The sequence below is a fragment of the Dendropsophus ebraccatus genome, chromosome 9, assembly GCF_027789765.1.
Source record: "Dendropsophus ebraccatus isolate aDenEbr1 chromosome 9, aDenEbr1.pat, whole genome shotgun sequence".
Taxonomy (NCBI): Eukaryota; Metazoa; Chordata; class Amphibia; order Anura; family Hylidae; genus Dendropsophus; species Dendropsophus ebraccatus.
In genome coordinates, this window is record NC_091462.1 from 51010965 (window position 1) to 51031174 (window position 20210).

The window sequence follows — 20210 nt, forward strand, 5'->3', positions numbered from 1 at the left end:
CTCCTGGTCACAGGGGACTGGAGCAGGGGAACAACAGCAAAGACAATACCTGACCTGTATATATGTGTGTGTGTGTGTGTGTGTGTGTGCGGGGGGGGGGGGGGGGGGGGGGTATTTTATATGTTAGTGAACCCCCAAGATAAAATAAGTTAAATGAAAGTGAAGCCTTCTATAGGGGCATCTCTCGTTGTAACACAGTTCACAGCATGTGAAAATCACTGTACAAAGAATTAGGATTTGTCGCTTTTCTTGAAAGGATGCCTGGAATGGAAATAATGCTGGCCGCCAGGACCCAGCACTGGGTAAATTGTGCTTCTACAAGGTGCAATGTTTAATATTAACTATATAGTAATAAGTTGCAGTTCTACAACTATTGCAGCTGATGATAGATTCTCATGTACAAGGCAAATTTCGAGGGACGCCTATCTCTTCCATGTTATCCATGAGTCATTTGTTACAATAGACACACATCCATATATATATATTTTAGTTCACAAATAAACTTTATTGCCTTTTATAGGTTTAGAGTTTAGCTGTGGCATTTGTTCCTCAGAATGGTACTGGAATGGTTTAGGTTTACTACTTTATCACTGTCATGTGCATGTACAGCACCTATTACCTACTGCATTTCACCTAATAAAAAATACAGCCCAACAGCTTCATAGGAAAACAACAAGTAGCTGTGTCAATAAAAAGAGAACTGTAAAATTAGGTCATTATATTTTTTACCAGATAAACATGCCACAATTCTCATAAACAGCGCACAGACTCAACACCTGTAGCTTATAAATCTACAACAGAATGACAGCCTTTTGTAGGTGGGAAATTTTAGCACTTACGTGACAACACTTGTTTTTCTGTCTATACTTCTCTTCTGCTAAAAATGATCCCTGAAGAGGGAAAAAGGTGTATCATGTTATCCACACCAACTATACTGAAGCCTCACCCAACAGAGAAAAGTGATGGCTGGGCCTCACCAGACTGACCATGAGGATGCTGGGGCCCCACCAGACTGACCAGGATGCCGGGGCCTCACCAGACTGACCAAGAGGATGCCTGGGCCCCACCAGACTGACCAAGAGGATGCCTGGGCCCCACCAGACTGACCAAGAGGATGCCTGGGCCCCACCAGACTGACCAAGAGGATGCCTGGGCCCCACCAGACTGACCAAGAGGATGCCTGGGCCCCACCAGACTGACCAAGAGGATGCCTGGGCCCCACCAGACTGACCAGGAGGATGCCGGGCCTCACCAGACTGACCAAGAGGATGCCGGGGCCCCACTAGACTGACCAGGAGGATGCTGGGGCCCCACTAGACTGACCAAGAGGATGCCTGGGCCCCACCAGACTGACCAGGAGGATGCCGGGCCTCACCAGACTGACCAGGAGGATGGCGGGGCCCCACTAGACTGACCAGGAGGATGCTGGGGCCCCACTAGACTGACAAGGAGGATGCTGGGGCCCCACCAGACTGACCAGGAGGATGCCGGGCCTCACCAGACTGACCAAGAGGATGCCTGGGCCCCACCAGACTGACCAGGAGGATGCCGGGCCTCATCAGACTGACCATGAGGATGCCGAGGTCCCACTAGACTTACCAGGAGGATGCTGGGGCCCCACTAGACTGACCAAGAGGATGCTGGGGCCTCACCAGACTGACCAGGAGGATGTCGGGCCTCACCAGACTGACCATGAGGATGCTGGGCCCCCACCAGACTGACCAGGAGGATGCTGGGGCCCCACCAGACTGACCATGAGGATGCTGGGCCCCCACCAGACTGACCAGGAGGATGCTGGGGCCCCACCAGACTGACCAGGAGGATGCTGGGGCCCCACCAGACTGACCAGGAGGATGTCGGGGCCTCACCAGACTGACCAGGAGGATGTCTGGGCCTCACCAGAATGACCATGAGGATACCAGAGCCTCACTAGACTGACCAAGACAGTGCTGGGGCCTCGCCATCTGTGGTGGAGGTCGATGCTAAAATAAAAACTATCTCTCAGGCCCCCTTCACACGTCCGGAAAAACCATCCGGATTTCCTATCAGGAAATCCGGACGGATTTCCGGACCCATAGACTATAATTGGTCACGGACACCCTTCCGTATTTTTCCGGAAGGGTGTCCGTTCCGGAAAATAGGTCCGGAAAAAATAGGACATGTCCTATTTTTGTCCGGAATTCCGGCCTGGACGCCCCCATAGAAGTCTATGGGAGCGCCGGAATCTTGGGCACTTTCCTGATGTACATCAGGAAAGTGCCCGCGATTCCGGATTACCTGCGCCCCCCAACACCCGCATAACTCACCGGCCTCCCTCCTTGTGTTCACCTGCTGCTGCCGTCCAGGTCAACTCCCCCGGCCTCCTGCTTCCTGGTGCCGCGCGGCCGGACCCCTCACCCAGCGCCTGATTCCCCCCCCCCCCGGAGCTCAGATCAGCGCCCCCCCCCCCGGAGCTCAGATTATCGCCCCCCCCGGACCCCTCGGGCAGCGGCAACACCAACCCACCATCCCCCCCCCCCCCCGGACTTCAGATTACCGGCACCCCGCCGGGACCCCTCGCTCAGCGGCACACCCCCTGCCCCCCCCCCCCGGACCTCAGATTACCGGCACTCGCCGGGACCCCTCGCTCGGCGGCATCGGCGGCACCCCCCCACCCCCCCGGACCTCGGATCAGCAGACCCCTCGCAGCACCGATCTCCCTCTCCCCCCCGCCGCGGCGCCGTTGCATCCTCACTCCTGGTTCGAGATCAGAAGACCAGGAACCAGGACAGGTGAGATCACCCCCCTCCCCCCAGAAGTAAAGCTCCCACCATGTCCTGCTGACAGGTCATGATGGGAGTTGTAGTTCTGCAACCTGGATGGCCACAGGCTGCAGAAGTACAACTCCCATCATGACCTGTCAGCCGGGCATTATGGGAGTTGCAGTTCTGCAACTTGGATGGCCACAGGCTGCAGAAGTACAACTCCCATCATGACCTGTCAGCCGGGCATTATGGGAGTTGTAGTTCTGCAACCTGGATGGCCACAGGCTGCAGAAGTACAACTCCCATCATGACCTGTCAGCCAGGCATTATGGGAGTTGTAGTTCTGCAACCTGGATGGCCACAGGCTGCAGAAGTACAACTCCCATCATGACCTGTCAGCCAGGCATTATGGGAGTTGTAGTTCTGCAACCTGGATAGCCACAGGCTGCAGAAGTACAACTCCCATCATGACCTGTCAGCCGGGCATTATGGGAGTTGTAGTTCTGCAACCTGGATGGCCACAGGCTGCAGAAGTACAACTCCCATCATGACCTGTCAGCCAGGCATTATGGGAGTTGTAGTTCTGCAACCTGGATAGCCACAGGCTGCAGAAGTACAACTCCCATCATGACCTGTCAGCCGGGCATTATGGGAGTTGTAGTTCTGCAACCTGGATGGCCACAGGCTGCAGAAGTACAACTCCCATCATGACCTGTCAGCCGGGCATTATGGGAGTTGTAGTTCTGCAAACTGTGACCATCCAGTTTGCAGAACTACATCTCCCTTTTTTTCTTCTGATCAGGAAATCCTGAAGGTTTTTCCTGATGGTTTCCTGATGGTAAAAACGGATTACTGTCAGGAAATCCTGATACTTTCCTGATGACATTTGAGGCCTCCTGATCAGGATTTCCTGACAGTAAAAACTGACACGGACGTGTGAATGGGGCCTCAGTCTACCCCTCATTCCCTAAACTCTGTATAATATTAAAATAGGTATACAATAAGTAAATATTGTTTTTAAACCAGAGATTGTTGCAGCCAGGGAAAGGACTGTGCATCTTATAGTCACTTTTGTAAAAACTGCCTCACCAACAACTAGGGGGCGCCTCACCAGTAAGGACTGCCACACAGTTTGAGAAGCAGTGCTTTAGAGTATGATGACGCTTCTCGGGAGTCATAATTAGCTTTATCCTAATACCACAGAGCTAAGCATCAGCCCAGCAGCCATAGGGAGAGATAGATAGATAGATAGATAGATAGATAGATAGATGATTAGTGACTGTAATAGAAAATGCTTCCTCTCAAATGCTTCTTGTCCCAGGAGAATGACCTCATTCAAAAGGAGTCCTGTGCCCTTATACTATACAGTTAGAGAGTTGATCTGTTGTTTGCAAATAGTTAAAAGCAGCCCCCCCCCCCACTGCCCAAAAAAATTCCCACAAAAATAATTGCACCACCTGGGTGAAACAGGTGGAGTGCACGACCAAATAGAGGCAGCCACTCCCCCAACTGGAACACAGAAAAAAATAAAATTGGTCAGCTCTCCTAGAACACCGTTCACACTAGGCAGGAGCACGTTGCCATGGCTGAAGCCATGGAGAGGCCATTACAGTGTAGGGTCTGCCTCGATATGACTCCACCTTATTGTGGTGAGGCAGTTTACGCTGTTTGCAAATAGTAACCAAGAGACATAATTGTTGTGGGAATTTTTTTGGGCAGTTGGGGGGGGGCTGTCTGTGGTGAGTCTGTATCTTGCTGTTGCGGTGAGCTGTTGCATTTTTCTGTGTTTGCAATTTCAGCCATGGCAATGTGCTCCTACCTAGTGTGAATGGTGTTCTAGGAGAGCTGATCATTTTTTTCTTTTTTTCTGTGTTCCAGTTGGGGGAGTGGCTGCCTCTATTTGGTCGTGCACTCCACCTGTCTCACCCAGGTGGTGCAATTATTTTTGCAGGTATTAGACGAATCTTGCATGCCCAGAGCATAGGCGTATTATACGCCATGGAGAGGCCATTACAGTGTAGGGTCTGCCTCGATATGAGTCCACCTTATCGTGGTGGGGCAGTTTACGCTGTTTGCAAATAGTAACCAAGAGACTCATTATTTTTGTGTGAATTTTTTTTGGCAGTTCGGGGGGCTGCTTTTAACTATTTTCATGTCTGTGGTGAGTCTGTATCTTGCTGTTGTGGTGAGCTGTTGCATTTTTCTGTGTTTTTGTGTGTTTGCAATTTCAGCCATGGCAACGTGCTCCTGCCTAGTGTGAACGGTGTTCTAGGAGAGCTGACCAATTTTTTCTTTTTTTCTGTGGTTGCAAATAGTTACCAACCCTGCCTCCCACATTACAATAATGACATTGTGGCAGTAGCTTGTCTCTGTTGGTTTTGTACAGCCCGCATCACATTGCTGTACATTCCTGTACAGCACTCTCATATTGGCGCTGACTGTGAGTATAGCAGAAGCTGGTTTCTGTTGGTTTTGTACAGCCCGCATCACATTGCTGTCCATTCCTGTACAGCACTCTCATGTTGGCGCTGACTGTGAGTATAGCAGAAGCTGGTTTCTGTTGGTTTTGTACAGCCCGCATCACATTGCTGTACATTCCTGTACAGCACTCTCATATTGGCGCTGACTGTGAGTATAGCAGAAGCTGGTTTCTGTTGGTTTTGTACAGCCTGCATCACATTGCTGTCCATTCCTGTACAGCACTCTCATATTGGCGCTGACTGTGAGTATAGCAGAAGCTGGTTTCTGTTGGTTTTGTACAGCCCGCATCACATTGCTGTACATTCCTGTACAGCACTCTCATATTGGCGCTGACTGTGAGTATAGCAGAAGCTGGTTTCTGTTGGTTTTGTACTGCCTGCATCACATTGCTGTACATTCCTGTACAGCACTCTCATATTGGCGCTGACTGTGAGTATAGCAGGGGCTGCTCTCTGTTGGTTTTGTACAGCCCGCATCACATTGCTGTAAATTCCTGTACAGCACTCTCATGTTGGCGCTGACTGTGAGTATAGCAGAAGCTGGTTACTGTTGGTTTTGTACAGCCTGCATCACATTGCTGTCCATTCCTGTACAGCACTCTCATATTGGCGCGGACTGTGAGTATAGCAGGAGCTGCTCTCTGCTTCACTGGTGGGAGGGTGGTGCACCCCCACCTTCTGACTGATGAGTGCCCTCTAAAGCCTAAATCATTAGGTGTCAGGTACCCCTCTATTGGCTCACATGTCTAAATGCCTTAGTGTGTTATGTACTCCTCCAACCACATGGTGGCAGTATTTCAGTTACAAACCAACACAGGACATGCTAAGTTATATGCAGTATATGTGGTAGATATGTCCCAAAGTCAGTCCCTGTTTATTAATCTCACTTTTATTAAGGATGCATGTAAGTGACTTTGTTCTCACAGTCCCGCCATAATAGCACAATACGTCATGGCTGTAAAGTAATTGGATCTTTATCATGACCTAGCTGATCCCAACAGCATTACTACAGTGGGTAAAATCATGCATTCCTTTTTTGTTACAATAGATCCATTTATCCCCCGCTATCAGGGCAACGTACTCCGTCGGTGCAATTAACCATTTCTCCGAACAAGAGCTCTAGACTGTTCTGTTAGGAAACACTTTGCAGACATTCTGAGAGATGGAAGGGTTATGCACATAATATCTGTTTCCATTATGGCATTGTGTGTAGCACTGCATATGAGGAGATAAGGGACGGCTCTGTCTGTATCAATGGAAGGTCCAGCACTGCCCACACAGCCAGAACAGCACAAAAGCAAATGATAACTATTATCTTTATTATGGCCTCCCCTAGCATCTCACTGTGTAATAGCCGGTCTCCGAAGCAGCCAAGGAGTTAATTAGGAGCCCCCAGTGGAAAAAATCCCACTTAGTTAGCTGGAAGGGAATATTCAAATTACTTACTTAATTTCACTTACATAGACTCTTTCCCCACTTAAGGGTACAATTTGATGATTTAGGATGATGTCTTTTGAACACCAGGGCCTGTTGCTGACCTGACAATTATCTGTTCTCAAAAGCATTGTGAAAAGCATTGCAATTTACCACCCACAAGCTCTCCAGATAGCGTCACATTTAACGCTTAAGGATGGGTTCTACCTATGGTAAGGTTTTTCAATGTTCCAAGAAAATGAAGACACCCAACTGTTAAGGAATAATGCGGATTCTAGCACTGGGGAAGCTTTTGTTCTATAGCTCCTATTATAATTAAAGTTAAAACCCATCAAGGAATAAAATGGTCGGCAACATACGGTATTTTGCAATGATTTTACCTTACAATAGCAACTAAATCAGTCAATGGCAATGAAATCTGTCGTATTATAAATAAGGTGATATATTGATGGAACAGATATGGTTTGAAAAAAAATCATTACAAAATGTGTCAAAAATATATAAGATAAATATAAATACTGTAAGTTATACAGAGAAAATTGCAAAAAAATCTGAATTTAGGAAATATATTGTTAGTATAGTTGTGTGTTCTGTCTATATTCAGTTGTTTGTAACTATCATCTATGTTAAGGGCAGGGTCACTCTTAGGATTTAATGTAGCAACAGATTTAAAGAATCTGCTCAAAATATGTGTAGAAATTGTGGATTTCAGATCTGTGGAGTTGGTGCTGGAAACAATGCAGATTATATGCATATTTTCCATTTGACTTAGTGGGGGAGTGGAAATGCTGCAAATCTACATCAAGTACACAAGTGTAAATGTTTAAAGGGGTTATCCAGTGCTACAAAAACCAGGCCACTTTCTTTCAGAGACAGCACGACTCTTGTCTCCAGTTCAGGTGCGGTTTGCAATTAAGCTCCATTCACTTTAATGGAACTGAGCAGCAAAACCCCGCCCAAGCTGGAGACAAGAGTGGGGCTGTCTCTGGAAGAAAGTGGCCATGTTTTGTAGTGCTGGATAACCCCTTTAACTTAATTAGTAGAATTTTCATTGAAAATCCCAAACCGAAGATATGGAGCAAATTTTTCACTTTGTATTTCAGTGCAAAAATGCTGCGAAAAATTCACACCATTACTGTGACCGCACCCCTTAATTTAGCAGTGCTAACCCATATGAGTCTTTTTGGGACTGAATTACAGTAGAAGAACACCACTTCCGCATAGACTTCCATATATGAGTAATGTGTTGATCATTTCTTCAAGCTGTAGCTGTCTCCCCCGTTTATGGTACATAGGAAAGACTGTCACTATCATATACAGTAATACAACATGCACATTATGGCTATGTTTACACAACGTCAAAAAAAGAGTAAAGGCAGTAGTTACTATTTAAAAAGACATCCCATATTGCCGTGATGCATTGAAGTCAATGGAATGATAGACGTGTATAAAATGATGGACCGTGTGGAAGTCAAAATAATTATCATGTAAATTATTTTCAGACGTCTTTTCACCGTTTTTACTATTAAATTCAATGGACTTTTCAATGAAAGACACACCCAAACTAAAATAGTAATCCAACAGCCCTCCAACAGCCAAACAGCGAATGCCATCCATCATGACGGACATCAGAGAGGATAAAACGTTATGTGAACATAGCCTACTAGTGCAGATTCTACACATGTTAAGGCTACTATGCTAAAGATCTAAGGCCCCTGAGTTTGTTAGGATTATATACTTTAATATTGTTGATGGTTTATTTAAAAGGCAAGGTAATGCATACATTCCCATGTATGTAAAGTGACAGCTTTTGGTGTATGAGTATGCTGTATAAGGAATAAAGAAAGCTATAAATCAGTATTTATACACAGGATAAACATTCGCCAGCTCAGTCTAGACACTATCAAATAATTTAAATAATATAAAACTATATGTCTGAGCTCATTTACCTCCCCCTTCCCCCTCTCATTTACCTCCTCCCCTCCAGGTAGCAAAATAGCAACATATAGTTCTGCATTCCACATGAACATTTCAGTTTCTTATGGATTATGGATGGTTCCTCACCAGAAATCTGAGAATAAATAGCCAGAATTTAGAATTGCTAGATGTAAAATAAACAATTGAAAGATTATACAGTATTATTTTGAGCAGCCAGAAGACCATTAGTATCTTAAATAGTCCACACCACACCTGGAGTGCCAGAATAGAGGATTTTTTGATGCAGATTTAAAACCAAAACAAGCAGTGTATACAAAAAGAAAGGATAAAGAGAATGATTTGGAAAAAATAACTGCATCAGGGTCTATGCCGATAAATACCAAAATTGGCACATGGCATTTTTTGGGCTTAATTCACTGTTGCCAGATGTTAGCTGACAGTCACTAGGAAACTATGGAACATCATACCCAAATGATGCTTCTGGGTTTGGTGTTTTGTTTTCTAGCAGAATGTACAACAAAAAGAAACCACGGTGGCACTACTAGTCCCAACAGTTCATGTATTTGTGTACTTGTGAATTGCAGCAATAACAGAGGTGCTAAAGTATCAGTATCACAATATTTGCATAAAAAGAAGGAAATGGAACTGCACTCACCGATAAAATCTCTTCATCTTTATTTATTATTCATAGTAAAAACAGGCAACATCGGACAAGGTGCAGACAGTGCGGTAGCAGACGCCACGGAGGTTAGGTGACAGGCTGTTATCCGGCGCTTCTACGGACCACCGGTGCATAGAAGTCACCTAACCTCCGTGGCGTCTGCTACCGCAAGTGTGACATTAAAACGTACATAACACAATAAAGTAGAAGATCTTTTTATTACACAGTATGAAATGTTTGTATAATAAAATCACACAAAGGATTGCTTCAAATAATGCCAATACATATAGATGACTTGCAGTAATAATATATAATCAGCTATGTTCTTCAGAGGTCAAATTAACTGGAAATACGCACAGTGTATGATGTGTTATTGTGGTAGCTTATGGGAGCTATAGTGTATACCATAAATCTTTTTCTTTCAAATCAGCTGGTTTCAGAAAGTAACATAGATTTGTAATATACTTCTATTTAAAACTTCAAGTCTTATCATGCCTATCAGCTGCTGTATGTCCTGCAGGAAATGCTTTCTTTTCAGTGCTCTCTGCTGAAATCTCTGTCCGAGACAGGAACTGGCCAGAGCAGAAAAAATTTCACATAGAAAACCTCTCTTGCTCTGGACAATTCACTGTGTCAGACTGAAAAGAAAACAACATTTCCTGCAGGACATACAGCAGCTGATAAGTATGGGAAGACTTGAGATTTTTAACCTTTTGAGGACCAGGCCCAAAATGACCCAGTGGACTGCACAAATTTTGATCTTTGCGCTTTCGTTTTTCCCTCCTCCCCTTCTAAGAGCTCTAGCACTTTCAGTTTTCTATCTACAAGGCCATGTAAGTGCTTGTTTGTTACAGGAATAGTTGTACTTTGTAATGGTGCCTTTCATTTTACCATAACATGTATGACGGAATCCCAAATATATTATTTATGAAGATATAAATGGGTGAAATCATAAAAAAGAATGCAATATGGTAACGTTTGGGGGGTTCCTGTGTCTACGTAATGCACTATATGGTAAAAGTGACATAATACCATTATTCTATAGGTCAGCCCGAACACAATCATATGCAGGTTTACAAAGATTTTCTAATGTTATTATTATTATTATTATTTTTTTAATGAAATCCTTTTTTTTGGCAATTAATTATTAATAAAATGGGCCTATTGTGACGCTTATAACAGTTTTATTTTTTCACCTATGGGGCTGTAAGGGGTGTAATTTTTTCCGCCATGATCGCTAGGTTTTATTAATAACATATTTGTGAAGATCGGTCACTTTTTGGAAAGATCACTTATTAATTTTTTTTATATATAATGTAACATAAAATCGGTAATCCGCACACTTTTTTCCCTCTCTTCGTCTTTACGCCGTTCGCCAATCGCAATGACGCTTGTTATAGTTTAATAGATCGGACAATTATGCACGCTACGGTATTTATTTTTATATGTTTTATTTATAAAATGGGAAAGGGGGGTGATTTAAACTTTTATTGGGGGAGGGGTTTTGGGTTAGTGTGTTAGTGATTTTAACTTTTTTTTTAAATACATTTTAAGTCCCTTTGGGGGACTTGTACATACATTAGTTTCATTTTCTACACTGATCATTGCTATGCCATAGGCATAGCATTGATTAGTGTTATCGGCGCTCTGCTCATTGAGCCTGCCTGTGCAGGCTCAGTAAACAGATCGCGCGGAGGCAGGTGAGAAACCTCCGGCGGTCCGTTTTAACGATCGGGACCCCCGCAGTCACACGGGACTCCCCCTGTCACTTACACTTAAACGCCGTGGCGTTTAAGGAGTTAATGTTATGCTGCAGCGCGATCGCTGCAGCGTGTCATTAATGGTAAGGTGCCGGCAACCACCTGCTATAAAGCGTGCTCCACTCCGGAACGCACTTCATAGCTCAGGACGTACCGGTACATCCAGGGTGGTCTGGGCACAGACTTTCAGGACGTACCGGTATGTCCTAGGTCGTCTAGGGGTTAAATAGAAGTAAATTACAAACCGTTATAATTTCTGAAACCAGTTCATTAGAAAGAAAAAGATTTTCGCTGGATAACCCTTTTAACCCCTTAACGACGGATTACATACATTTACGCTATCTCGTCATCAGTGGAGTTTATAGTGGGGCCGCGACCTCACTCTGAACTGCCGCGATCCCAGGTGCTATGTGCAGCCTGGGACCACAGCTATTAGTGGGCACGGCTGATTGCTGCTCGTGCTAATTAAGACCATTAAATGTAGCTGTCAAACATGACAGCTGCATTTAAAAGTTTAAACGATTGCAGAGGGGGGATCCCTACTTCTTACCGGCCCGGGCCTCAGCATCGGAATGACTCTGATCCTGGCTTGGTATTCTATTGATCTGGTCTACAGCAGACCAGACCAGACCAATAGAGCACCGATCTCATTGATCGGTGCTGTAAAAAGCATACTACACTGATCCCTACGAGGGATCAGTGTAGCTATATTAGAAGTCGCCCAATGGGACTTCTAATTACTGTATAAGTAAAAAAAAGGGGGGTTTTATTAATAAAAAAAAAAAAACCTCCCCTAATAAAAGTCTGAATCACCACCCTTTTCCCATTTTATAAATAAAAATACATAAATTAACATATTTGGTATTGCCACGTGCGTAATCACCTGAACTATTAAATTATTTCATTCCTGATCTCATATGGTAAACGGCGTAGGCGCAAAACCCCGCAAATGTGCTGCAAAGTTGCACATTTTTGGTCGCATCAAATCCAGAAAAATTGTAATAAAAAGCGATCAAAAAGTCGAATATATGCAATCAAGGTACCAATAGAAAGTACAGATCATAACACAAAAAAATGACACCTTACAAAGCCCCATAGACATAACAATAAAAGCGTTATAAGCGTGGTAATAGAGCAATTTAAGGAATGTTTATTTTCTGTTATGGGGGTGTGGAGAATCAGGATAGGGGGTAACAATCCAGATACTCATGTGTCATTACAGTGTCTTTTACAGACAGTAGAAAATTTAGCACGACAACCCTGGTTGACTGTTATATAAAGATAAAATATTACTTTTATTGGTTTATAATGTAAAAAAGAAACGTGCAGTGAACAAATAAACAAAATAAGTGTTGGATAGGTAGTAGACTCTGACCTGACAAAAACTCTTGTAGGGTTATGTTTGGTCAGAATGTTACCCTACCCAGTCCTTACCTATAGCTAGACCAGGCCGCCTGGTATGGGTGTCCCCTTTGCCAGGCGGGACTAACCCTACCTCTGTAAGATAAAAGTAGTGGTGTATGTCCCTCACTGTCAGTGTCAGGTACTAAGTCGGTGACAGTGGATCACCGTTGACCATGAGGTGTATGAGTAGAGTGGAAATGCTAGTTAATGTCCATTTGCGAGGCAGTCAGTACAATAGTTTGCTGGCCGCCATTAGACCCTCTGTCCTCATCTGTCCTACCTCCCTTAAGGAGGTAGGGTTAGTCCCGCCTGGCAAAGGGGACGCCCATACCAGGCAGCCTGGTCTAGCTATAGGTAGTGACTGGGTAGGGTAACATTCTGACCAAACATAACCCTACAAGATTTTTTTTTTCAGGTCAGAGTCTACCACCTATCCAACACTTATTTTGTTTATTTGTTCACTGCACGTTTCTATTTTACATTATAAACCAATAAAAGTTATATTTTATCTTTATAACCACGGTTGTCTTGCTAAATTTTCTAATGTTTATTTTCTGTAAAAGGTTTTATTTTTTTTAAAAGCCATCAAATATTATAAAAGTTATGCAAGTTACATATCGTTTTAATCATACTGAATTGAGGAACATATATAACCTGTCAGTTTTATCATAGGATAAATGGCGTAAAAACGAAGCACCCCAAATAAAAAGAATTGCGCATATGATTTTTTTCTGGTTTTGCAGCATATTTAATGCGAAAATTAAGTCTGCCATTGCAAAGTAAAATTAGTTGTGCAAATAATAAGGGCTCACGTGGCTCTGTAGGGGAAAAAAATACAAGTGCTATGGCCTTTTAAACACGAGGAGGAAAAAACGAAAATTTACTTAGTCATTAAGGGGTTAATAAAGGTATAAATTCAGTCAAAGAATACTACAAAAAGAAGGAGAGGCACCACGGGGTGCACATAGTGTAATCCGCTCATGCTATGAGCACGGCACTGCTGGGCGCAAGTAGATTAGACTGTCCACTGCCTTCACGACTCTCTGGTCCCCGAAGCAGACTGTGAATGAAGCAGAAAATACCAGTAAAGGTCCAAAAGTAGCAAGGATTCGGGTGCATAGGTGCTGGTACAGCAAGCTGTATTAGTACTGGTGCAGAGCAAATAATAGGAGTAGTAGTAGGTAGTTTAAAATCACATTTAATATGGAGCGTATTAAACATGGTTCTAAACTACCTACTACCACTCCTATCATTTGCCCTGCACCAGTACTACTACAGCTTGCGGTACCAGTGCCTATGCACCGAAATCCTTGCTACTTGTGGACCTCCATTCGTATTTTCTGCTTTATAAATTGAGTCAGTTTAACTAGGTAAAAGGGTTAGCAAATTTAGAAAAAAAATTCCTTAGACCCTATTGGGAAATTTTTATTTAAAATCTATGCAAAAAATTGTTATATGGTTGCAAATTTGTAAAAAAACAATAAAGAAGCTTTACTTACCTCTCTACGCTCCCTCAGTGTCCTCCCAAGGGTCTCCAGTATTCCCCCAAGATGATCTTGCCTCTACTTCTGAGTTACTCATCCGGGGATGCGTCAGCCAGTGATTGGCTCAGCGGGCTGTCATCCCTAAGACAAGTAATCTCATCAGTGGAAATGAGATCATATTAGGGGATACTGGAGACTTCTTGGAGGACACTGGAGGAGCACGGAGTTGTAAGTATAGTTGTTTTTTTTTTAACATAGTTGCAACCATATAGCTATTCTTTTGCATTACAGGATAACCTTTTTCAGTACCCTCATCACGTGGCAAGCATAGAGGGTTTACAGGGAGGATGCCTGACACTTGGAGGGTTACAAAGAGAATCTCTTACTCTGCAGAACATGTCCTTTTTATACAGACAACTCATTGATGTAAATAGGCACAGTGTAAAGTGTGTGCTTTTTTCATTCTCAACCGACTTGACTATTAAACTGTGCAAAGGATAGAAACCCTATATACAGACATCCTGACTATGTCATCTAATGTAAAAAATTTTTTGATAATGGCAACAAAGTAGAGGATGATAATAATAATAATAATAATAAAAATGTTGATAACATCGATTGATTATGAAACAGAATGTTTTGGCTATGACTGCGACCCATGCTGAATGTAAATGAGGTGAAGGCGGATCTTTAAAGGGAACCTGTCAACCCCCGTGCCGGGGTGACAGGCTCCCGACCCCCCGTTAGAGCACCCTATACTCACCTAGTCCCGCCGGGTCCCGCTTCTGGAGATGGTCGGGTCACGGCGATCTCAGCCGCTGCAGCCCGGCGCGCGCGCTCCTCAGATGAGTCCAACGCTCATAGAGAATGACGGAGCGCTGGACTCGCCTGTCATTCTCTATGAGTGTTGGACACATCTGAGCAGCGCGCGCGCCGGGCTTCGGGCGCCGATATCTCCGTGACCCGACCATCTCCAGAAGCGGGACCTGGCGGGATCACGTGAGTATAGGGGGCTCTAACGGGGGTCAGGAGCCTGTCACCCCGTCACCCGGGGTGACAGGTCCTCTTTAACATTTCTGAGTTGGGCTGACATGATGGAAAGTTTTACGTAGTGAAGAGAATGAGACACTTTGTATTATTAGGCAGTAACTAAGGTTTTCAGCCACAGCTTTAAGTGAATAGATAAAATACATGCAACCACAGCAGATCTTCCTGACGCTGGTTTTTATTTACAGGCTTTCTGTAAATTGAATTATCATTAACAGCATTATCATTACCATCATGTCGACTGTATAAAGCTTTTATGTAGGATGCTAAAAATTTCTAGAGAACATAAGTTGCTATAAGAAATACAGTGGTGCCTTGGATTACGAGCATAATTGGTTTCGGGACTGCGCTTGTAATCCAAATCCACTCTTAAACCAAAGCAAATTTTCCCTTAAGAAATCATAGAAATGCAGACAATTGGTTCCACGCCCCAAAAATAATGATTTATTATTCTGAATAACATGTAAAACAGATGAAATAAACATTTAGAAACAGCAGAATCTGTGATATAAGTTACTGTACAGTAATGGAGAGGATGGGAAACACAAGGGTGGACAGAGACTGCAGGGGGCATGAAGGAATGAGCAGGGCATATGTGGGCACAGTATAGCAGCACTCTCTGTCCGGGGAGAGAGGGGTTACAGCTATGGAGAGATTACCCCCACAGTCCTGTCCCCTGATATAAGCCCCAGCCTAAAGAGGATCTGCTATGATTTGGAAGGTGAGGGAGACTTCCTGGGTCAGAGTACAGTGCTGTAGACCACACTATGCAGACCATACCCCTCCCCCACTCCCCCTCCCACCCAGTACAGGGAGCTCTTAAACCAAAGCAATGCTCTTAAACCAAGTCATAATTTTGAAAAACTTTGAGCTCTTAAACCAAAACGCTCTTAAACCAAGTTACTCTTAAACCAAGGTACAACTGTATTGAAAAGTATAAAAGAGCTTGTATAATCCTATAAGGGTTATAAGGGGTTATTAGTTGAGTTAGTTGGAACCTCAAATGGATCCTAGGTAGAGATGAGCAAACCTTTTGAACATTAGTGTTTCGTCCAAGCCTAAGTGTGCAGCATTTGATTACCGGTGGCTGAAGTCGTCGGATACAGCCCTAAGGATGCCTGGAAAACATGAATACAGACATAGGTTGCATCCATGTTTTCTGGACTCCCTTGGGATGCATCTAACTTCTTCAGCCACTGGTAATCAAATGCTGCATGCTCAGGCTTGGATAAATCCCTAACGTGTTATAGGTTCGCTCATCTCTACTCTACTGAGTTCACTGCGTAAAGGGGTTGTCCAGGGACAAATCTTACGGTAAGCTGATGAAGAATAACACGAATCGAGACCCACCAACATATGAAGTCAAATGATTATAGAAACAGATTAAGACATAAACAAATGGGTACTCTGTTGAATTTTTTTTTTTAAATCAGCTGGTGCCCATAAGTTATATATATTTGTAATTAACTTCTATTTAAAAATCTTGATTCTTCCAGTATTTATCATCTGCTGTCTGTCCTGCAGGAAGTGGTGTCTGACACAGTGCTCTCTGCTGCCACCTCTGTCCATGACAAGAACTGTCCAGATCAGTAGCAGATCCCCATAGAAAACCTTTCCTGCTTTGAACAATTCCTGTCACGGACAAAATTGGCAGCAGAGAGCACTGTGTCACAGTCATGAACGGAAAAAAGCCAGCTTACCCCATCCACCGAGCTTCACAGCACGGGCTCACACTCCAACAGGTATCCTGAGTAGATGCGGAAAAGAAACGAGTCCAGCTCCCGGCAAGGTGGAATCAAGTGCGTTGTTTATTGTATCTCCGTCACCGTACACACGTGCGGCATGCCCCCAACTGAAGCCTACGCGTTTCGGCTGCTACACCGCAGCCTTAATCATGGCTGATGATTAAGGCTGCGGTGTAGCAGCCGAAACGCGTAGGCTTCAGTTGGGGGCATGCCGCACGTGTGTACGGTGACGGAGATACAATAAACAACGCACTTGATTCCACCTTGCCGGGAGCTGGACTCGTTTCTTTTCCGCAGCACTGTGTCAGACTGGAAAGAATAGAAAAAAAAAGAACTTACTGACACCAATTAATTCAAAATAACAATAATAAAAAAAAAAGAAATTTGCAGACGGATGATGACTTATTTTATTTATTTGTACAGTATAGCGAAAACAGATTCCGCAGTGCTTCACCTATCTGTATGTTTTTTTTGGGTGTGGGAGGAAACCTGAGTACCCGGAGGAAACCCACTCAAACACGGAGAGAACATTGTCAGGGCTGCGGCGGCGTCCCATGCTCCGGGCCGCCGCCGCACCCCCTCCACGTGTTTAGCAGCCGCCGGTGTCCAGGTGCAGGGACCCGGCGCTGCGACTAGTTCGGCCCCCGGGGGCGTCTTACCTCGCCCCGCTTTTGTCTCCATCCCCGCCTCCTAGGGTGCGCGCGTGACGGCTGTCACAGATTTAAAGGGCCAGTCCGCACCTAATTGGTAGTTGCACATAATCACTCCCTATAAATCCCAGCATGCCCTGTCCCTCGTGTTGGAGCCTCTATATGCTTCCCATAGCGTTTTGGCCCAGCTCCCCGTTGTTCCTGTCCGCTGCCCTTGTCCGTTGTTCCTGTCCGCTGCCCTTGTCCGTAGTTCCTGTCCATTGCCTCTTCCACCTGCGGTCACGCCTAAGACCACTGTCTGCACGTTCTCCTGCCTACTGCTCGTGCTTCACCTTGCCAGCCGTCACTAGCAAACCAAGCCAAAGGTACTCCAGTCCGGTACTCCAGTCGTTACAAAAATAACAACTCTTTGCAGATGTTGCCCTTGGTGGGATTTGAACCTTGGACTCCAGCGCTGCAAGGCTACAGTACTAACCACTGATGAACAGTAATAAACTACAAAAGCTGACTGTAATTGGCTTTCCCTTTGCTTTTCTCTTTATCCATCTCTGAACGATAACACCAGAGACCACTGACTCTCATTAAAGCATCTTTATTTTATTTTTTTATGTCCTCGGGACATGTCACAGGTTTTGACTGAATGTTCAGACAGCAACAATCAGTAAAATGTGCAGGGAGAAAAGTGTACTGCAGTGCCACTCTCTCTGCTCAAATTTTTTTGGAACTGATGACACCCATTTGAATTATCCCTGAAGAAAGCCTTAATTTGCAAGGCTATGTTCACATTATGTTATTTTCCTTTCCGTTAATAATTTTTTTTTTAAATTACGTCCATTATTTTGAGTTCAAAATTACATCCGCCATTTCACGTTTTGGACGCCCATCATTACAATGGCCAATGTTGATACATTATTTTAGGTTCGGTGGACTGATTTCCCTTTGGGTGAGTCTTTTAATTGAAAATTTAATTTAATAGTAAAGGAGGTGAAAAGATGGTGAAAAGAGAAAAACTGTGTGTGAACAACAAAAAAATAACATTTGTTGTTTGCAAAAGACTTTCGAAAATAACTGTCATGACCATTAATTTGACGTCCCCGCAAACAACGTCTGTTATTTAATACACTGTGTGTATTGGCCAACCGTCATTCCATTGACTTCAATGCCTTCTATTGAGGTCAATCAAAATGTGGTAATAACGGACAATATTTGGAAAAGAAAAAAGCAGGTGCTTTTTCTCATTTTTTTCTTTTCTTTTTACTTAGTGTGAACATAGCCTGTAACTGTTCCCATTTGGGTATATGTTATCTCTTTTATAGAGACATTCCATGCCCATTCAACTTTAAATTGCCCAATCCATGATTGGATCATTCATGTTGGTGGTGGTACCAGCAGCTAATTTCACACCCATGTGATTTCATTCAATTTTAAATCCTTTATACTATTAGCTCCTAATGAAATGTACTAAGCAGAGAGACTAGCAGACATGATAACTTTATATGAATAGGCTTCAGCCTTGTCTAGGTTATTGCTAGAATCCTATGGCACTGGACTGGTTAATATCTGAGAGCGAAGCCTTCTATCCCACAAATAAGTTAATTCAATTAAACGTTAACAAAAATATTTTCCCCCCTAGGGGTTTGCTTTTTCCTAATTAATACAGATTCTTGATCATGAGAAACTCTGACCTGCATCACCAATCGCAGGCAGACTGATTAAGCTTACTAATGACTGCCAAGAAAATGTCTTGATCTCTTAATAATATATGTAAACACAAAACATGCCGAAATGTACTTTGTTTATTTTTATTTTTTTTATTTTTTTTGCATTGGTCTGACAATAATTTGTTGTTTTCTGTTACTCTGACACTTTATTATTCAAATTGCTGCCTTCTTTAACTTCTTAAATTTTTCTTCTTATAGTTGCTTCACGGTCAACAGGAAACACAATAGGTCATTAATTGTGATAGATACATGGACAAGTAGTTAGACTAGAGATGAGCATTATCTCTGCTTCCCAGTTTCTCAGAACTCCAGCTTTTCCCAGCACCATACAAAGGAGCCTCATGGAGCGGTAGTGAGTTAAAAGGTAGCAGGCTTAAAGGAGAGCTCCAGCAATTTTTTTTTTAACTTTTAAACTTAATTAATTAAACTTATTAAGCTATCTGTCTCCTGATGGGGCACAGTTTTTGTAGTGGTTTTAATACAATATGAGGCTTGGAGTCGGCTTTAACAACAATTATGCACTATGCATCTCAGCACTTTGGGACCCCACCCAATAAATTTAGATGGTCTTCACTTTATGGCTGAGCTGCTATCTTTCCATAAAGCTTCCAGTTTTCAATTGGTAGGATTTTATATACCTTTGGCAATTGGACTGTATGGAACACCAGAAGTCAATGATTCTGGGGTGTGTTCCAATATTTCTTTTTCCAAACAGTCTGTCTGTCTATCTATCTATCTATCTATTTTACATAAATACATTAACACTATGCAAACCACAAGTACATAATTCTTTCTGACTCAAAGACCACACTGTCAGATCAACCCACTCCCAGGGCCATCATAAAACTTAGTGGTATTCCCATTTTGGTAATTTAAAAACATATTGACGGTATATGAGGCTGTGACCCCCCCCCCATTGGCCCAGGTGGCAACGCTGCCAGGAAAGCACTGTGCCACTTCCTCTCCCGTCAGGTCTCCAGACAGCTGTATAAACAGTTATTACAGTCAATGGACATCCTTGCTGCCACCTGGAAAAAGCAGAGACGACAAGAGACAAAGTAACACGATGCTTTCAGTGTTGTGTCTCGGGCCCGGACTCAATTACCTAAACCCTGGTTCTGCACTCCATGACATAATTACAG